Genomic DNA, 22,051 nt, shown 5'->3' on the forward strand with positions numbered 1-22,051 from the left:
CGGGCCGTTGGGCTGTGCTCAGGCCCAGTGGGGCTTTCTCCTAAGGGAAGTGGAACATCATTGTCAGATTTTAAGTAGGGGAGTGGGGTGCTCTTGTAGATCACTTTTGTCTTGTAGAATGCTTAGAAATATTTAGAAGGCTCGGCAGGAGGTGATGTGATGAGTCAGATTAGGGTGGCTGCGAGGTGTAGGAGTGTAGAATTTTCAAGTGATTTTCAGTCCCACGTTTGTGGCTCAGTAGCCGTGTCACTTTGGATGACACACTCAAGGAAGTGAAACAATTTATCTTATTAACTGAAGCAGTGATATACCGACTTCCCAGGACTGCTGTGGAGATCCAGTGAGATAACGTGTGCACAGTGTGCAGCATGGTCCCCAGCACAGAGTCAGTGCTGAGGGAGTGCCAGTGAGAACCTGGTAGGTGAGGTGTGGGTGGTGGGACTCGTTGACTGAGGAAATTGGGCCCTGAAGGAGGGGTCCAGTCACATCTGTGAGTGATGGGCCTGAGCTGGGAGAGGCAGAGAGACCTTGTCCCCCGACCAGGGGCCCTGGGCAGGACGGCTATGGGAGGAGCACCGTGAAGTCAGCTTTTGCAGGTGGAGTTGGAGGGGCTCTTGAGACATCTAAGTGCAGTGTCACGAGCTCAAAGAGGAGGTCTGGGCCCGGGCTGTGCATTTTCCTATAATCTCAATCCCTGAGGACGCCGAGGTATTGATCATTGAACGTGAAGACATACTTAGAGGACAAGTGAATAGTAGTATCATCTCTGTCATCAAAGCTCACGTCTCTTTATTCATCACTCACTTTGCTATTTGGGTACTTACAGAGCTCACTTCACCGCCCTCCCCTGGGCTCAGGCTCCACAGAAAAGATCTTGTGAGTCTCCCTCTTTTCCAGAAGAAAACACATTTAGCTGGTAGACTTCTCTACCTCGCCAGACTTAGAATTTTAGTTTGTTGATTTAATTCTGTTTTCTGTTGGCCGTCTCCTGACAGGAGAGATATTTTACCTCATGGTCAGATTTCAATTAGCTGTTACTGAGAATTGCTGATCTGATCCATAGTGTATGTTTTCTATTAACTTTGTAGAGTACTTATCATTTTTCTGTTTTTGCCCTTTAATTTTGTTTCCTCTTCAATGTTCTATCCTATTTGGGGCCTTATTTTATTTTTTAATTAAAAAATATCTGTTAGCAGTTAAGAAAACAAAAGCAAAGAAAAAATGCACATGATAGCTAAATTTAGAAAATATCTATTGTGTTTTCTGTCTTGGCAATGGAGGGTTCTAGAAACTCTTGAAAACCTTCATTACATAAGTTCCTAAAATGCTGATTAAGAAATAAGACCTTCCTTCCTCATCTTTCAAGCTGTACAGCTAATTGTCAAGAAAGTGAGGGGAAATCCTCAGAAGCCAAGTCAAACCAGAAAGCAGGGATTCTGGGAGATATGCGAGCCTTAGAAGCCCTGGGGGGCTTTTTGGCTCCTGAACTGAGTTTCAGTTGCCTTGACAGGAGGGCAGGATGTGAGCCCCAGGCCTCTCACCTTGGGAGTTGGATGGCTGTTCTTATGTAAGGCCAAGCACATCCTGAGAATCCTGCTTTATAAAAGGGTGAATTAGAAAGAAAAGTAAAAAAGCATTCCTCAAGGCAAGGAAGTAAGGAAAGTCAATTTTTTTGGAAGCGGGGAAAAATAACATATGCAATGTAAGTATTTAGTTTAAATCTGTTCTGGCATGAGAGTGACAACAAACTCCTGCCAGAAAATCACAGCTCCTCCCAGAAAGAGAAGTTGTGTTTTGAATGAATCAGTGGGCAGCCATTCCGAAAAAGGTCTCCAGAGTCTTCTGGATCAAGATACTGGACCCAAATACCTCCCTTCCATGGTCTCATTTAAATAACCAGAAAGGTTTTAAAGGAAAGAAGCCATAATCATAGTTCTATTTATTGACATTAATATATGCTAGGAATTCAGAGGTGACTATGGAGTTGTCTCCTCTTTTATGGACCTTACTTTCTATTTGACATAGTTGGGGAACTTGGTGGAGGGTGGTGTTAGTCTGTTGCTATTAGCCAGGAGGGGAGATTAAGAAAACAGTGAAGGGTGGGTGACATTTTTACCTGTTCAATTGGTTTGTAATTGCAGACTCGTTGAGTTGTCACTGGAGGGAATTGATATTATGGAATTTGGACTTAACTAAGGCCTCTTCAGAATGGACAAGTGAATCTGGAGAAAGACAGTCAAATCTGTGCAGATATTAAAGTCCACGTGAACGTGCTGTATCCCTGAGCCAAAGATAGGACAAGTAGGCAGCACTTCTTGAGGACAGAGGAGTGGTTTTTAAGGTTCTCCAAGAGTGAATCCCAAGGAACCGGGATGGCCAGTTGTCAAACTGTGACTTTGCTCTTTGGACGGTGTACCCACCGAGGGTATTGGCCGTTTATAGGTTTCCATTTCTCTTTAATACATGACAGGTGATGAGGACGTGGGCATACACTTTTGACACCTTGTTGAAGTGACTGGGTACCTGCCTAGAAGCGCGTGCACGGCTACAGCTGCGTCACACATCTTGCCACCCATCCAGCTCCCAGGCTCCGTGATCACGGCAGAGTGGTTCCTTGATGACCTGTCCGTCTCCTCTTTGACATCGTAACCCAACAAAATACCGGAGTGTATTAGCTTGGCTTTGTTCTTTTCCATCCTTCCCTTCGAATGATGATGACTGATAGTGGACCCAGTGACGTTTGCATATGATTTACTCGTAGGACTTTCAGTACAAACCTTGTAATCCCCACTGTGTGATCTAGAGAAGAAAGTTTCATTCTTTCCAAATTGTTTTGATGCACTTATGTGGGAAAATGATGTACGTTTGAATATGTATTTCCTCTCTGAATCATCATGGCTCGAGATGAATATTTGTAGACATGGAATGAGTTTTCTGTATTTGAACTGTAGGGTCCCCTAAATTCTCCCCAGCTTTTTAAAGTCATCACTGGAGTGCTACCTCCAGAGTGTCCCAAAGCATCCACCACTACCCCTTCTTCGGACACTTTGAGTTTGCAAGTTGGAGAAGGCTGCTGGCTGTTGAGGCATTCTCTGGCACATCTCTGGCTGGCTGATGTGAACTTAGCACACAAGACTTGGCAGACAGTATCTAACCACGGTCACGTCCATTTCTGGAACACTCATGGAGGATTTTACACCTATGCTAGTGGCATACGTTATTTCATTTAGTTTTCCCAACAATCATAATTAGATTTTATCCCCTGTATTAATAAGGAAACTGTCAAAGCGAGTGACGTGCAGAGTTTGGACTGGAACACGGGTCTTTCTGATCCCTGTCTCTGTTCCCTCCCCGGCCTATCCTTCCAAATGTCCTGGAGACTCTTCCTCAGTCTTGAGTTTCCCGCTGATGTTACCACTCTCTTTGTTTCTGGAGAGGAAAACAAGTCTAAACTTACTTTCCAGTTGGAAATGGAATGGAGAGTTAAAGTTGGAAGCCGGGAAAGTCTGTCCTGTGATGAAGCGGCCTCTGAGCCACTTCCATTGGGACGTCACGTCACTGTCTGGGCCCCTTGCACAGCATGTGCACAGGTGATAAGCCAGATGTGCCGAGCAGTCCTCCCGGACAGGGCAGTGCGTTGGAAATGAGTTTGGGGATTTGGTTTCATTACATAGGTTCCTGAGGGCCTTGGCCTGGCACTTCGAGTGGGACCACTCCCTGTCCCACAGACTCGTGCTCTGGGCCCGTGCAGACCTGACGTGGCCTCAGCCTGAGGCTCAGGGCCCGTGGTGATGAGGAGAATTTTAGTCCAGGGTCTGCCGAAGGCTCTGACACTTTTGGGCCGTGGGACTTTGTCCAGGATGATAATAATTCCTCCCCGAGTTTCAGATTTCCTTGCCTGTGAGCCGGGGTAGTAATAGTTTCTGAAATGATTGTAATGATTCAGTAACGGGCACAGTGTGTGCTGGCAGGTAGCTGGTGTTTAAGGAGCAGAAGTCGCAGTCACTCTGTCAGCCTCTCACTGTGTGCTCTGTGCTTTGAGAAGATGTGTGTTTGGTGAAAGTCCGGCCCAAACTATAGGGTCTAGATGAACTGTTGTTCCTTTACTTTCCCTTCCTTTTCCTCTTTCCCTTCTCTGTGTCCCACGTTTAGGTAGCAGATTCCTCTGTTTCAGGGAATACGGGCCTTTCTAGTAAAAGGAGAGGCGGAACGTGGAGTGGTGGGGCCCAGAGGGGGTCTGGAGCATCTGCACAGCGCTGCTTCCCTGCATTTCTGCATCCGGTCCCATCAGTGCACGAAGTCAGCCTTCCTCTTCCTTCCTGTGTCATTGGGTCTCTGTTTTAAGGGAAAATTTTTTACGGGTCTTTTTTCACTTACATGATTCGTTCAGATGCTTGTTGCTTTTCTCCCTGGGCTTCAGCGTTCCTAGGAGAGAATTCAGCAGCGCAGCATCCTCTCCGAGCTCTATGAGTTGATCGGCTTCCACCGCAAGTCCGCCTTCTTCAAGCAGGTGGTCCCCGTGCAGCGCGCGGCCCCCGGCATCCCGGAGCCTGGCGGGAAGGCCTGCTACAGACTCCTGCAGACGCTTCCTGGCTACAGTCTGTCACTGGACCTGCAGGACTTCAGCAAAGGTGTTGGAACTAAAACATTGCTTCAGTCCCATTAACCATGCCTGGTTTGGGCCCTGCTGTCCTGTCTCATCAGGGTGAATACTGATTCGTTTAGAACAGGGCTCAGCAGACTTTTTCTGTCAAGGACTTGGAAGTAAGTATTTCAGGGTCTGCAAACCTCCTGACCTCTGGTGCAGCTGCTCAGCTCTGCTGTTCAGACGCCAGAGCAGCCGGACAGTCCACACACCAACAGAGCTTTATTAACAGCGGTGGCTGGGGCTGGATTCGGTGTATGAACTGCAGTTTGTCCCCACAGCCTCCTCACTATTGACGCCTGCAACAGAGCGTGCATTTGCGACAATGGGTGAACCTGTACTGACACGTCATCATCACCCAGAGCCCAGACTTGACACTAGGGTTTACACTTGGTGGTGTGCACTCTGTGGGTTTGGACAGATGTGCAATGACATGTATCCACCGTCACAGCATCATACAGAGTAGTCTGTCTTAGTGACCTTAAAATGCTCCGTGCTGCACTTCATTCATTGCTCCTTCCCCTCTAGCCTCTGACAGCCACTGATCTTTTAGTCTCTGTGGTTTTCCCTTTCACAGAACACCATACAGTTAGAATCAGACAGTAGCGGAACCTTCCCAGATTGGCTTCTTTCACTTAGTAATATGCATTTAAGGTTCCTCCATGTCTTTCCATGCCTTGATAACTCATTTCATTTTAGCACCAAATAATAGTCCATTTTCTGGCTGGACCACAGCTTATTTATCCATTCACCTACTGAAGAACAGCTTAGTTGCTTCTGAGTTCTGGTGATTATGAATAAAGCTGCTATTAACATCTGTATGCAGATTTGTGTGTGGACATAAGTTTCCATTTCGTCGAGTCAACACCAAGGAGCACAGTTGCCGGATCATATGTTAGGAGTACGTTTAGTTTTGTAAAAAATTGCCAGACCGTCTTCCAAAGTATCTGGACCATTTTACATTCCCACCAGCAATGCATGAGAATTCCTGACGCTCCACATCCTCACCAGCATTCGGTGCTGTCAGTGTTCTGCGTTTTGGCAGTTCTGACAGGTGTGCAGTGGTACCTCGCTGTTTCAGTCTGCATTCCCTTGATGACAGATGCTGTGGAGCATCTTTCCATAGACTTCTTTGGCATCTAGGTTTCTTCTTTGATGAGGTGTGTGTTCAGGCATTTTGCTCATTTTTTAATCAGGTTGTTCATCCTTCTTGTTGAGTTTAAAGAGATTTTGGTATATTCTGGATATCAGCCCTTTATCAATGTGTCCCTGCCCTTCACCTGCAGCACCGGAGTTGTCCTTTGGGTCTCAGTGGAGTGTCAGCTCTTCAAAGAGGTTCCCTGTCTTCCCTCAGCCTAAATACTGTCCTTGTATTTTTCACTTTCATTGACTCATTTTGTTCTTTTTAAATAGCATTTCCCATAATTTGTAAGTACATTAAAAAAAATAAAAGGGCAATGATTGAACACCGCCTCCCCCACCAGGCTGTATGCCCTGTGAGAGCAGAGGCCCTGTCCCCACTCACCGTTTCCCATGACAGCACATGGCACATGTCCATGTAAAAGTGTGTAACGTGGGGCCAAACCTGATGAGCAGCTATGATGACATGTGTTGGCTACCATTTATTGAGTAGACTTTGTTTCTGATCTTAATTATTAAATCACATGAATGAAACTTGTTTGTTTGAAAAATAAAACAACAAAGCACACCTCCATTTGATTGGTACTTTCTACTTAGCCTTCTGACCCAGGAGGGGATGTTCACCATCATTTTGTGGAGGAGGTTGGGGAGGTAAAGTAAGAGAGTGAGATCAAATAAAATAAAAATGATAACTATCAGTTGGCTTTATTTTCACTAAGACATAAAAGTTACTTTAAACCCTATCTCAGCTGTTGTTCTGTTGTTTTAAACATTTCTCATAGAATTAAATGGAAGCCCACTAAACCCTGAAAGGGAAATTGTGTGCTCAGGTCCTGAAAATTGTTTATGTGTATTTCTTGAAATGCACATTTTCCCTGCTGGTTACAGAAAGTCGAGGCGGGAACACAACCGTGCGCTGTGTGTCTGCCGGGTTCACGGGCTGCTCACTGTCATTTTCACTTTCTTGTGTTGCAGTTTATGAAGGTTTTCCATGAGATATATTGCTCAGCCTTTTCCTGAATGAAGGATTGAATTTTCCACAGGAAATCTTATGAAAGAGAGTGACAAGGCACATGGGTTTCCCAAAAAGGAATACTTGATGTAATAAACTCTCACTATGTTGAACTTTTTTAATACAAGCCAGTTGAAAATGTTATCACTAGGTCATAGGCCACAAATCTGTCTTAAGAATAAAAAGATTCAAATTTTGTAGAAGAAGCAGTTTGAATCAAGTAGAAATTATGATTTGTACACTAGTTGGTGTTAGAACTTATACTCAGTCTTATCATAATTGCCTGTGGTAGGAACTGGATCATTATTTATTTATTAAAATAAAAAATCCACTAGGTGCTATTTGCCCCATTCTTGATGCAGCAGTGCTGAGGTTAGTTAAGTTGGGCCATTTAGGATTGTTAGCTAGGTTTTCCGGACATTGATTTCAGCCTCTTTATCTTTTTTACAATCTCTTCTTTTGTATCAGCCTTTGGTCTTTTGACAACGTGGAAATACTGCACGGATCTGCCTTTCCCTTTTTTCCTGTCTTTGTGGGAAAAGATTTATGAAAGACAAACTACAAGGATATTAAGGATTTTATTTGGGGTAAGTTTGTTCAGTTCTAAGGATTTCAATTAATACGTATTAATACTTGCTATTCAGCTAATGACAGTAAAATTATAAACTTACTTAAGTACACATCAGTAATTATAGTACAATAAGCCCATCACCCAGATTAAGGAATTCACAAACTTTTCCATATTTCCTTTATTCAGACCTTTGTTCTTTTATTTGTCCTTTGTTGAAGTATTTGACAGCAAATCCAAGAAGACATGTCATTTTACCCTATGTGCTCAAGTAGGCATGTCTGAAAAATGAGGGCCTTTTTTTGATCAGGATTTTCCATTTGACCCATGTGCTCATTAAGTACCAGCTTTATCAGGCATCTCACTAGGCATTAGGGATCCTTGGGGCAATGAGACAGTCCTGGCTCCCAAGGAAGTTAAGGGCTGATGGAAGAAACCAACACAGGAGCTTGGGTGCCTCACTTAAGGTCCCTACTGGATGACACCAATTGGACAAAATTTGTGCACAATACAGTAGGATTCACAGAAGGGACTGGTCAGACTTGTAGGGCAGGCCGTGAGAGAGGCGGTCAGCAGGGCTACAAGAGGAGGACTCATTTGATCAGAATCTGAAATCCTTTCTGCCAACCTTTCTACCAAGCCCCCAAGGCCCATCACACACAACCCTGTGCTGTAACTCTTTTTGATTCCAGTTACCACATCTCCTTCAGGAAGGATTTTAAGGTGGAAAATATTTAAAATCCGTAATTGTTGCCAGAAGGGACATAGAACAAGGAACATGTAAACAACACAAATGTCCATCAGCACATGACTGGATAAAGACGAGGTGATACATATATACAATGGAATACTACTCAGCCATAAAAGATGCCATTTGCAGCAACATGGATGGACCTGAAGACTGTCATTCTAAGTGAAGTGGGGTGGAAAGAGAAAGAAAAATGACATATGACTTCATTTATGGAGAATCTAAAATTAATAGCAATAATAATGAGACCACAAATGAACTAAATATTGTTTTGATTTCTTGAATATATGCAAGCACATCTGACTGTCCTTTGTGATTGGATTACCATATTCTGTTTATTCTTTTGTAGATGTCCTTATTCCTCTGGTAACTAATTTTAAAAATCTAAAGCTCTAATCTGTTCTTAGAAACAATAATTAGTACATATATGTAAACTAAAAAATGCAGTATGCTCTATACATGTATTTACATGCAATATGTGTATGTGAAGTTGAACTGTAAAAATTCTACCTAATAAAACTGAAAAAGGAAAAAAATAAAAAAAATTATTTTAAAAAAACACCCCTCTTTAGATATTAAAACGTTCATTTCTGAGATTCTGTGAAAGACAGCATGGAAGTAGGTTTTAAGATTTTCTCCTTGTTCCTCGGTGAGCAGCCTGGGCTGCACAGCTTGGCCGCCACAGGCACCCAGGACTTGCCGGCTTGCTCCTCACTTGTTGGGAGGAAGATTAGCTGCTTCAGGAATATTTATGTTCTTAGAAGTTGCTGAAAACCCCACAGAGCTTCTGTTTACGTGGAGTGTATCTGTCAATATACCCCATTTTAGAAATTAGAACAGAAAATTTAAACCCAAGAACTGACAAGCACACGCTGTCCCAGCACGTGGTCAAAGCAGTGCTGCCATGGTGGCGTGTGTTGGTTCTAGAAAAAATGCACAATACACTCAAGAATGAGGGTGAACCCATAGATCTCATCTCAGCAATGCTATGAAGAGGTGGGACGCAAAGCCCCTAAAACAGTGCTGAAGTCCCCAGATGTCTCAGAACACACAGAGCCATGGGATCAGGAAACCAGTGTCTCACGGATCATCAGCTGTGGAGACCGCGTCCTGGGTCAGGAGGAGCAGAAGTAGGGATAGAAGGCACACAGTCCTATTGACAGGAAAGCTTTAAAGGTTTTGAATTGACTGAAAGTTTGGCAAAGATTTGCATTTAGACTACTACATTTCCTCTCCTGGAGACGTTAGAAGTATAACACTGATTAATAGAGGATGATTGTAATGGATTAATTATGATACTGATGACATGGGCTGCGAACACTAACCCTGCACTCAGTGTAGACTAAGCCTTTTATGTACACACTTCATTAGGTCTCCACACCCCTGCAACGTGGCATTAAGCACTCATACAACCATGAAACCAGTGACTATAAAACAGTCACAAGCCTTCCTCTCCAGCATGAGGTAGCAAAACCAGCAAGGATTTTCAATGACAAAAGCCAAAATCATATATTTTTGGGAAAGAAAGCAAATGAAACACTGAAGAACAATAAACCAAAAGAGCAGATGGAATGGAAAATTTTATTGAAGAAAGCAATGATTGATTCAATTAAAACAGCTAATGTCCCTGGTAAAATTGAAACATCAATCCAAATTTTTGGAAAAGTGGGTTGTGAAATTACTGTCTCATTTAATATTGGAATTCCTATTTGGACCAATTTGATATGCACCACTGGTGTGAGGTTAGATATTTAGGTAAATAACAATATTCCTATTTTTTAAGTTAACAGGAAACATAACACAGGACTCCAGATTTAGGGAGAGAATGCAAAAAACTACTATCATACTCCATCCAGTAAGGACAAGTGTCCCTGCGTCACCAAAGCAATGAGAATTTGCACAAAGAAAACACAGTTCTCCAATTGTGACAAATACGAGACCGTGAGCCATGAGTTACGAGAACAAGCAACCGTTTAAATGCCATGGGCAAATTTTTTTTATCATCTTGAAAACATCACTGATGTTCTAGGTAAGAAAAATAATAGTTTTACTAACAAATCCAACTGACACAGGGGTTTTTCTAATTGAGAAGGTGATTCCAAAAAGTGCAGTAAAATGAGTAAAGATGATCTGCGCAGTGACGGAGATGGTCTTAGACTAACCAGCACCACGATTCCCGGTTTTACTCTTGCTCTCTGCTCGTCACCTCTGACACAAGAACTCATCAAATGATTGTTTTTTCTTTAGGGAAAAAAAAGATGAATAAAATCTAACTACAAGTTGTGGTATGTAAAGCGGTAATGAAGTTTTCTAACCTTATAATGCAGCCAGTGTAATGTAGCACTTATTCGGGCACTAGAATTTTTTAATTTATTTCTTTTATACCCTATTTCTATCCTAAAGGAGGCACTTAAAGTTTTCTACTTTATTCAATGTATCTTGTGAGGGTTGTGATATACACTGGTATGGCAGTTTTCAGAGATTCAAAATCGCCTCTGTGGTTGTGGTCAGGAAAGACAAGGCTCCCTCACAGCTGCGACGGAGAAGGAATCCCCGGAGTCAGCCTCCGGGCAGCTTCCGAACCGCATTTGCTTGCACTTAGCACAGGACACTATCAGCAAGTGTAACTCTGACAAGGATTTTTCCCCGGGGACCTGGGAGGTGCTCTAACATTGTGAAGCCACTTGTTTCCCAGTTAGGTAAGGCTTGGAAAAATAGTTTATTAGAAGTGACTTCTTTTGTATGTGTCTTTTGTCCTGACAGGACACTAATTAGCATAGAATATAAAATACCCCATAATATAAGAATTTAGGTACCCCATCTTTCCATCTACCCGTCTATTTGTTTATCATATTTATACTTAGGTTACATTTTCTATGATGTTCAACTCCGGGCACCAAAAAAGAAAGGTTACAAAATATTTCTTATAAAAAGCGGGGACTGGGTCTAACGGTTAAAAACCACTACTGCTAACAATAAAAACCAGATAACATTTTTAATCTCAGTTGCATCAGACCTTCCAGAATTACTCCCTCAATTTCACTGTTAAAACAGTAATGGAATCTCTGTTCTTCCAAGACTCGGGCCTGATCGCCAGCCGTCCAGACATCTGTCTGTGGGTCCCTACTTGTCCTCGAGGCCCCCGAACACACCTTATGGGGTGAACTTTCTTCAGTGTCCCTACTGTAGGGGAAACCTGGAAGTCCCAGGCACTATCCAGGATTCACACCTACCTGCAAAAATCAAAGTCATGTGACTGAAACGGGACAACCCAGGTGGTGTGATAGGGCTGAAAGCTCACCAAAAAACAGGTTTGGGGGCCTAACCCAAGCCCTCCGGCTCCTAACATGAAGGACAGGGATGCCCAATTAGCCACGAGACTGGGGGGCTTCATTACTCCATGAATAAAGGATTTGTCCCAGTGCCACCTTTAGACAGGGAACCCTAGAACCCAAACTTGGAAGCACCCCGTCCCCTCCCCTCTGAACAAATATTCTCTCAAGACACGTAGTGAGAGATGGGAGCCCCGATGAGCTCTGGAATAAGATGCAATCTGAAAGACTGCTGCTAACAAATGGTGTGGAGCTCAGGCAGCCCCCAGGGCCACCAGCCCTTCTGGTACCACTGATGCCCACACTTCCATCCACAACAGTTTCTTCAGGACCCTTCCGCACACATAATCATCACACAAAAATTATTGCTTAGACATATTTTAAGAGAAATAACATTATGAGAATGCCAAATTCATGACAAGTCAGAGTCAAGACCTCAGAGTATTTACTGAATGAGATCTCACGTGTGCTCCGCAGTGAGCTTTAAACCCTTAGGACACAGTCATGGAACAGTAGGCATTTTCTTTCTTTCCTCCAAGTTGGCTTTACTGGAGAACTCCTTAGACACAGGAAGACTCTGGATCCCACCGCTACTACTTACACAAAGGGCTCATCTCACCATTTGGAGTGGGATCAGCGATGGTGCGACCGTCTCCAATGTGCGCACTCCCGTGCCCAGCTCCCCGAGGAGCAGAGCTCCCCCCACAGGAGCAGAGAACCCCAGGAGCAGAGCTCCCCCCACGGGCACTGCAGTGCCTGCAAGAATCAGGTGTCTGATGAGTGAGCCTGGGGCAGGCAAGACAGGAAGCAAGCACCACTTCCTCACGCTCTGCAGGTGATCTCTGTGTCATCTTGAATAAATACAGTCAGCATTAAAGATGTTTGGCAAGAGGGTAAAAGGTAAGGCCTCCCCAAATCTCCTCGCATTCCTTTAGTGGGAGTCCTGTTAGAACACATGGTGACAAGAGACGCTGGCTTTACATGCACACGTTGCCCTCAGGGCTGCAGGGGAGGCCACGGTGCTGCCTCTGCCCCACCTCCTGCCCTCATCCCCCAGACCTCACAGGGGCCGCTGACTCGTTTCTCTGACTTTCTCTCCTTTGTATTGATGCTTTTCCAGCTTTTAAGAGCTCATAAGAACCTCACCAGAAAATCTTTAACAATGAAAGCAAATCAAATGGAATCAACCACAGAAACACACTGCCTTCATCATTACTTTACATTTTAGGAAGAAACTCTTGAAGACGACTCCCTGACCTGAAGGGATGGATGGAGGAGAAAAGAAAAGAAGACAAGCATTTTTGGCCCACAAAAAATGAAAGGTAACCAGATGGTGTCTAGTTTTCATTGCACCTCTCTGCCCGCCCCAATTTCACATGCCCCTCCCAAATCAACTCATCAGAAATCGACTGAAGGAGACGGCTTTGCAAATTTATTGGAAGCCAAAGAAATCGCTCCAGAAACAGTCTCCCAAACCCAGCGAGAACACTGAAAATTGACCAGTGCCAGGATCTGAATACTAAAACACACAGATTCAAACTCCGACACCCTCCCTGGTGGGTGTACTTACCGTGCGGGTGTCGCCGTGAAATTTGTCAGCATCCAACATATAAAAATGAATGGGACACCAGTTTTCAACATCACAGTCCCTCTGAAACAACTGGTAGTCAATTAGCGTTTGTCGGCAGCAAAAGTCGATTTTCTCCCCTGCACGTGGAGGTCAACACACAGAAGAGACTGATGATCCCCGCTGCGAGTGTAGCTAAGTGTGTCTAAGCAAACTGGCTCCATCAGCCTCCTGATGAGCAGGGGAGTGTGTGAGCCGCGGGGCTCTGCAGACTAATGGCCAGGCAAGGAGGGCGCTTCCTTACTTTGGGGAGAAAAACGCGGAAGCAACACTCGCTGTAAATAAATTCTAATTAAAATTTCAGGTGCAGTTCCTGCAGTGTAACCCACTCCAATAGATGAGGCTCCCTCCGTGCTGTCCAGTCATGTGAGCCAGGCTCATTATTGTACCTGTGTGTTTGGTTTAGCAAGTGAATCATGTCTGTTTTCTGGAAATTACATGAGGGTGGAAAACCTTCCAAACATGTTCATTTATTTGCTGTGGAATTTGTTTAATCCTCTTAAGAACATTTACAATGACAACCTTCTTAAATAAGCATCTTTGCCCGAGAGACATTTCCAGGCACATGCGCCGAAACCTAGGACAACCCAGAAGCAAAATCGAATCCGTTTCAGCTGCACAGCACCGCAGAATGCGTCCAGTTTGCGAGTCAAGGATTTTTTTCTCCACACCCTTTTACTCTTCTGCCCAAATTAATCAGCCTCTGCTTCTCTTGTATAGTGAGTATCGTATGACTCATCTTCTCGGCCTGTAAAATGGAAATGGGAGATACTTCTACCCAATAAAATGTCATAGAACTAACCACCAAAATTATATATATTAAAAAAAAAAAAAAAGGCCAGGGCTTTATGCTGTCCAGGGATATGAATCATTTATTTAATGTGTCAATTGTTACAAGAATAAACTTTTCTAAATGTAAAACCTCCTCAGAAATCTTCAAGTACTTTTCAAGAAAAATATCACAGAAAATTTCTGAAAAGTATTTAAAGGAAATTCATTTTTAACTGAATCATATTCTAGGCACACTGAATAAATTCCCTTTAGAGAACTCCTACTTTTTTTTTAATAAATGACCTATAAAAATGCACCCAGCATTAATCAGTAAATCTTCATTCCTTATTTTTAAAATTCTTAAGGCATGCTATTTTTCTTAAATCAAATGAGGAGGTATTCTCAAGCCAATGGACAACGGAATTACCTAAGAGGACATTATAAAGCAGCAAGAGCAACTAGCAACTAGCACTTTGACAAGCCTTCTGCCTGAGAGTCACTCGTACCATCTCATTTTGACCTGACCACTTGGAGTTGAGCTCCATCAGCCCATTTAACACATGAAGAAACTGAGGCTCTAGGTGGTCATGTTTCCAGTACTTGATGGAGCCAGGATCCAAACCCGGATATTTGTCTATAGAGCCTGTGCCTTTACCAGATCACACTTAACATTTCTCACTCTTCAAATGCACTCAGTCCCCGAGGTAACACACCTTCCTTGCGTTTCTGAGAGTTTTAGGAAGTACTGAATTACAAGGACTAAGCAGTCATTTGTGTGGGCTAATTTTTTATTTTCTGATTTTCCTGAATCAGCTCAGGCGGAATTCATACTACTTAAGAGGAGAAGTCCTGAGGCAGAGGAGAGAGGGGAAGATAAGCCAGACATAAACAGTTTCAAGAGATCCAATTCATCAAGGAAGCAAAGTATTAAATAAACCACTTCAGCTACACGCTTGTCAATAAACCTTGGTGTCTCTGTCTCAGCCTGAAGGAGGGTAAGCCCTCCAGCCCATCTGCCTTCCAGCCACTTACCCTGGATGATCTTGGTTCCCTCACCTGTGACACGTGTGTTCTCCAGGGAATCTTTGTAGAGATTAAACGATAAAAATATATGCAAAGGGGATACTTATTTATTAGACAGTACGCACTAAACAAATAATAAAATTATTTTATTTCATGAAAATGGGAGGTAGGTCTCCCAATTAAACATTCCTGATAGAATCCCAACAAGGACTTTAATTTATCTGCCAGAAATTGTAAAATAACTTTTCTTTTTTAAAGGCTGTATCCATTCTCCCTACTTTTTACCAATCCTGGCTGTTATCCTGAAAATCTATTCCCAGAACTTGGCATCCATCTCCCATATTTAAATCCTTAAAGTTTGAAATTATGATGAAGCTTGGGCACATAAAGATTCAAAACATAATTCACAGAATAAACAAAGACCACAGGAACAGGGCCACCTCCAGACCCCATGTGCTCAGGACAGGCTCCAAACTTCATAAAATCAGATGCATGTTGTTTGAACAGAAAGAAAATTGAATGTGATCAAGGAGGCTGACGTAGAGCACTGGCCGGCTCAAGAGACGACTCCTTCACCCCTCATCTGACTTAAGTCATCTAACAGTTATCAGTTGAGCCCTAACTAAAAGTAAAACAGGGGTAGGGTTGGAAAGTAACATTTTTTCCTACAATATATACATATTATCAATTAAAAATTGGCACTTGTCATCTGCTTCTGATTTAATTAAGTCATGAGCCGCTGCAGCTGCTGACCTTGAACACCCTCTGAAAGTAGTTCAGGGTGGAGATCAGGAATGGGGCACTCTGTGCTCTGGGAAAATGGGCAGAAAAGCCTTCAGATAGTTAGACATTTTCAGGAAATTTTATGAGCCCAAATTCTTGCATCTCCTTCTATCTAGAAAAGCACTAAAATCATTAACAGAGACACCTGTTCCTCGACTAGCAGCAGCCTCTGACTTAACGTATACTTGACTGCACATCCCCCTTCAATGAAATCTCATATAATGCTGAACTCCCCCTCAACTTCAGAGCAGTTCCTCGGAGCTCTCTGAGATGCTGACACCTGGGTTCTGGTCCTCATTTTGCCCCAGATAAAACTTAACCCACAACTCTCACGCTGTGTGGTTTATCGACAGTACCACAAAAATTAAGCTTACATACTTGATCTCATAGTAAACATTCAGTATCAAACATTTCTTGACTTAAGTTACTTTTTAAAAGCAAATAATTATTCCATTTCTTAAATATAGCATCTTTAAATATAAAGTAACAGATATTTGTGAAGCTTAGGAATATATATTGTGGAAAAATTTTTAGCTAATTAATAAAAAAGCTATTGTGTGGAGTTATAGAAATTCAGATGTGGAAAAGAATAGTATTGTAACTCAAGTTCTTGTTTTAATTGCAGAGATCCTGAGGCCTCAAAAGACACATAAATTTGCCTGATTTTATACACTGTCCTTTAACAGAAATCCTAGAACTAAGATCCTGGTCTTTGAGAAACCAAGACTTGCTCTGCTGGTGCAGGGCTGAACCTGATGAAAATGGGTGGTGAGAAAGAACCAAAATGCGGGGGGCTGGGCGAGGCAGCGGAGGAAAGGAGGGTCTCACCTGGTCGTGGGTGAGAAATAGGCTCCCACAGTGCTGGTGTGATGGGCATCCTTCAAGTGCCTGAAAACTACTACTTAGCACACCTGCCACTGAAACGCACACAAGCTGTTTAACTAGAAGGCTGACCAGGAGGCTTTCTCAGTGACACAACAAGCTATTTTCAAATTAACTCTACAACTACAGGAAGAGAAAGAATAGAAAGCTGATATTAATTAATAATTTACACCAAGAGCCAAGGAATTTCCAGGAGAAATATAAAGACTTGTTGGAAGTTTCATTATGTGAACTTACTGCCAATTCAGTTGTCTTAAAAATTGTTCTGTAAAATATATTGTCCTTTGCTGTTCCAAATCACATTTGAAAGAAATAATGTTTCTTAACGGTGTTTCTGGAATTTTCTTCTATTTCCTAACACCAAATCTCAGAGTTTTAAAGAAATGGAGGGTTGGAATTTTGTCCACTCTTCTCTAGGCAATTTGTTGTTCCTTCAAAGAACAATGGGGGAATCACACAGAAAAGCATTTGAGCATCAGGCTGCTTACATTTCCTCTGGAAGTCTTGGAAAATAACGTGGAAATGAACAGCAGGACAGAAACCTGGCGGGAGGGTCACTGGCTAGAAGGTGAGAACAAATGTGCTCTCCAACGTGCCCTGGTAGCCACTAGTTTAAATGAACCGAGCAATTGCTCAAGCATACACGCACCTCTACGTGAAAATCTCAACCGTTACCAACCGCTCAGTGCAGCCCGAAGCAATGGGCGGAATGCAGAGGCCCCCGGCGGCTCATGGTGGTGTCTTACACCATGTGCAGGATGATCGGTTCCTCCCCGCCCACTCCTTCCACTCCCCTCGAGGGAGAAGGCTGGTCCTGAGTTGAGCTTACCTCATAGCAAGCTGTCTCTCAGCCCTCTGTCTAAAGCAAGATAAAAGCAGGAAAGCTACCTGGGACTTTACAGAACCATCCCAAAAGGGAACTGAAGCACCTTTCTTCCCTCCTCTCTGCTGCCTGGAATGTGGACCTGATGGTTGACCCTCAGGCAGCCACTTTGGGCCATCAGGTTGATGTGCTGAAGATAACAGGCATCTTGTTCTCTGACCCAGGGGCCATCATGCAAACCAGCCCTGGGCTACCGATTGCTTGACTTCTTTATGTAAGAGGGAAATACAATTTTAGCATGTGTAAGCCACTGCTGTTATCTGGGGAACTAGGTGTTGTACATTGCCATGGTAAGACCTAATAATAAAGTTAAATATTCACCAAAAACTATTTACCAAATAGTTAATAAATGATAAAGAGATCTTGATTTTTGTTTTAATGCTATGAAATGTAAATCAAGTTTCAGCATATGCCAGTAAAACAAGACACTGTGGAGATAAAGCAAAACAGAGTTCGTAGAACCGAGACCCAAAGCATCCTCCTCTCCAAGGCACAGGACAGCCGTGACTCTACGTGCCAAGTCTGGAGTCACATGGGCTCCCTGTTTTCCTTGCCTTGGGTTATGTTTTGTTTCCAGCCTTGGGAAAAATGGATAAGACTGCTGGTCAAATCATTTCAGGAGCAGCTTCCATCGTGTAGAACCCCTGTCTCTTCCTTTCCTCTGCCTCCTGGAATGTTCTGACACAATTAATCAGTCCAGCCTTCTAAATTGAGCAAATGGGGCTCAATCAATCTGCTTTTAAACAGAGTTAAAAATAGACATTAAAAAGCATAACTAGGAAATCTTATCTTCCAGAGGTCAATGCACAGATGAAATAGGAGAATATCTGTGAATCACTCTGTAAACACTAAGTACAATACAAACAATATTAGTACTGATTCTATGTTAGATTCATCAATAAAGGAATACCGAACCCTTTCTTACCAGAAGGAAAATGTGCTTTGTAATTTTCTGTCACTTTAATTCTTCAAAAGTTTCTATAAATTTGATGTCTTTAAAAAAATCAATGCACATTAGGGACTAATTTTAAATCCTTCACCTCCCCCTGTTTAACACATATCAAGAATGTTACCATTTCTAGATATTTTATTTAGGAAAGCCTTTGGTACACATGAGGCACAGAGCACGGCAAATTGTCAGAATCACTCAGGATAGGAAAACCATGTTGGATACCCGAACTTGAGGACATGAAGAAGATGCCTGACATGTCCCACTGACCTTTCAATCTATTCTTTTTCAAACACTTGTTTCTTCTTGGTCCAGAACAGACACGCATTTGTTGATGTGAGACTCTTTAAGTGAAAAGGTCAACCCATCATTGCCACTTTAGAGACTGAAATCTTACCCTCCTCATCCATGTGGACATAGCATCCTTACTGATTCCTAACATGAAAAATGACCATCGATGACATCTCAGGATGCTCCAATGCAGAGGTTCTCTGCTGCAGTGAGGAGGAAAGAGCCGTGTGCTTCAAGATGTACTTACTGTCTGTAGCTCACTTGGCAAGACACTGCAACTTGTCTAAGCTAAAGCTTAAAAGTGGAGAATAGAGACATCATCCATGGCAAAGGGCATTCGGAGGCTAATTCCTTGGCCCCACTTCATCGCTTCTCAAGAGCCGTGGGCAATACCTTGAGAAAGGCAGCAACGTGGTACCCAAGTCATCAAAAAGCTGCACCTCCTACTAGTTGACAGTAAAGCAAGTGTCATCTGGCTCAACAGATCTCCCTGTGTCTCTACAGTGTATGGCTACATTTTCTTTATTTTCTCGGTTGGGAGACACTCCATTTTTGAAAATCCCCCTCCCTGCAGTAGAAGTTCTTAGTTTCCCAATCAGAATGCAGGGTTGAAGGGGGGATAACAGAGCTGATAAAACATAGATCACTATTTATTCCTTGATATATTTTTGGCACATGGACTAAAAATCTTTGGGTCAGTTGGACATCAAGATCATATCTAATTTACACAATTGTCAACTGTCATTTTACTACCAGCTCCTGAAACAGTCACGTGGTCACTAGGTTTTTTTTTCCTTCCCTTGACCCTGGATTTGATGATTTCTAACCAGACACAATAGATTTTTGAAAAGAAATCTGTTTCACCTTTTGTTTTTAAACTAAATTTGTGTACCTGACCCTGACTTCACTCTAACATTCACAAAAAGCTATCCAAGGACACCCCCTTTTGACATCATCTCTAGATGTCTCGAATACACTGCTGAGCTGATTCTTCCAGATCATTAAAATATATATGCACATTATGCTGTGGTCCTCTTCAATTTGTGGTGTTTTCAGTAATCATTACCTCTTTGGATACTTTATTACACATTTAGCATTTCTTTATCCAATTCAGTTACATTAGTATATAAGATTTCAAAAGAACTGGTTTCTCAAAATCATGATATTTAACATCTATGGCCTTTTCTTAATCAAGTAATTCTATAAGGCTGTCAAGGACAGCAGTGTAAGTTGTGTGTGGTGATTGCTGCTTCAGAGTCTCCAGTCCTGCCCCATGATCTTGCACGTGTTTACGCATCCTTGTGAATGTCAACACATCAGTCTATTAGGAGCTGAAATTAAACTACCTGGATGCTAATTTTTCTTTTAAAAACAATAAACTCAATTTCCCCTACTAATTCTTTATTGTTTCTCATACTGAGGCTCACCACTTTTCCTAATATATGTGTTTGGTGGGGAGGGGGGCACAGCCCTGAAAGCCTGCAGACAGCACCCACACTATAAGATTAACCAGAGGTGACCGTGGATGTTGTGTGACTTCAGCCACTGAGCATGAGCACCTGCTGTCCCTCCAACTGTTCTGCCTCCATTGCTGACAGTCCTGAAGGTCACTGTCTCTTGTAAAATTCTACAACATTACAGTTCATATATTTTTAAAATGTATCAAATTGTGAAAGTCGTCTGTTGATTGTGTAAAATGGGGGGTACTTGCCTTTGCTCATTTCAGGCTAAACTAAGGCCAGAAGGACACACACACACACACACACACACACTCACTCAGTTCCGAGTGCCCCCAAAGAAAAGTTTGAAAGTCTTCGGGACAGTGGTGGCACTCAAACCTTTGGAATTTTGAGCTCTGTGAAATTATCACTTATTCAGAAATTAAGCATTATAGTTCTAGACCAACAGAATCAGAGTCCCCCACAAGTTACTTACCAGAATTTTTTTAAAGAAACTATGTTCCCTAAAATCCAATGATAAATCAAATATCCATGGAAAGAATATAAATCAGTAATATCAAGCAACAATTTCTACACTAATGCTGATTAGCCATCAGCCCAAACCAAAGGACATAGAAATAAGACACCTGGAGATAAAGAGATGGAAGAAAGGTATTAAAAAGCAAGAATATAAAAGAAGTAATGGCCCTATGGAAACCTGCTCATTTTTTTGAAATAATTACTTGGTTAAAGGAACTCACTCTTGAGGATTGGTAATGCACCAAGAGGAAATCTAGCAGGGAAAAGAAGCAGAAGCAGGTCTCAGTTTTCTCCGAGGCTGATCCTAAATGAAAAAAAAGTTTCCTTGGCTTCCACAATACACAACCTGCATTGATGTCTAAGCAGAAGAGTGAGGAGGAGAGAAAACCGAATGTGTGTGGAAGCCATCCTTCACCAACACTGCTGGAAACACAGAATTGTGGTGTTGGGGCACTGCCCGACCAATATATATAACAGCAGGAATAAGCTCTAACTAGGTTTCTGAGCGAAAAATGCTTTTAGCTTTAAATCTACTCAGGTAAACATGCAGAGAAATCATGGTAAGTGCTTGAGATTTAGCCTTGCTGTTTAGGTGAGATAAAGGCATTCTTCTACACTTGTTCCATTTTGGAAACATATGTGAGTGGAAGCCAACTTTCACCTAGGTTTTTGAGAACCCAGTTTCTGGCCTCGGGGAATTACAGTACTTACTTATATAAGGGGAGGCACAAGCTCCAGTTGGCTTTTCCATTCCAAAGAGCTTTTACTTGAAACCGGCTTTCAGAATCATGCTGAGAAATCAGAGTTAGTGTTTCTATATGTCACTCCACCTTTTATGCTGTATGAAAGAACTCCACACCACATGCTCAATTTTTAGATAATGTATGAGTTTGGAAGCTGTCCTTCAACTAGCTAATTGGGAACCCACAGTTTCTGGGGTAGGGAAACTACGCTACATACATATCTATGGGGATGCACTAGTACCAAAACGGTTTTTCACAGCAAACCGCGTTTACTTGCAACCGGCTCTGAAAAAGACACTGAGAAATCAGAGTAAGTGTTTCTGTATGTCACTTAACCGTCAATGCTGGACGAAAGAATGCCTCTCCACATGATAACTTCTGACATTTGAATGTGTGTTGGAGGTGTCCTTCACCTTACTTGTTGGAAACCCAGAGTTTCTGGTCTAGGGGAACTACGCTACTTACATATGTAACCGGAGGCAGTCGCTCCAACGCGGTTTTCCTAAGCAAACCACTTTTACTTTGAAACCAGCGTTAGTAAACATGCTGAGAAATCAGAGAATGTGTTTCTACATGTCATTCTGCCTTTTATGATGGATGAAAGAACGCCACTCCACATGCTCTATTTTCAAATCTGCGTATGTATGGAAGCCGTCTTTCACCTATTTGTTGGGA

General features: G+C 42.6%; 1 long non-coding RNA gene across 1 annotated transcript in view; it reads left to right on the top strand.

Moving 5' to 3' along the window:
• LOC135322771 (uncharacterized) overlaps positions 1-14,925 on the top strand; it is a 63,820-nt gene extending 48,895 nt beyond the window's left edge. Inside the window, exons 4-9 of the long non-coding RNA XR_010383606.1 lie at positions 4,421-4,631; positions 6,761-6,886; positions 7,266-7,384; positions 9,897-10,142; positions 12,674-12,767; positions 14,657-14,925. This is a non-coding gene — a long non-coding RNA (uncharacterized LOC135322771). The remainder of the gene's footprint in view (positions 1-4,420; positions 4,632-6,760; positions 6,887-7,265; positions 7,385-9,896; positions 10,143-12,673; positions 12,768-14,656) is intronic.
• The last annotated feature ends 7,126 nt before the right edge of the window (positions 14,926-22,051 follow it).

The sequence above is a fragment of the Camelus dromedarius genome, chromosome 13 (genome assembly GCF_036321535.1).
Source record: "Camelus dromedarius isolate mCamDro1 chromosome 13, mCamDro1.pat, whole genome shotgun sequence".
NCBI classification, from domain to species: domain Eukaryota; kingdom Metazoa; phylum Chordata; class Mammalia; order Artiodactyla; family Camelidae; genus Camelus; species Camelus dromedarius.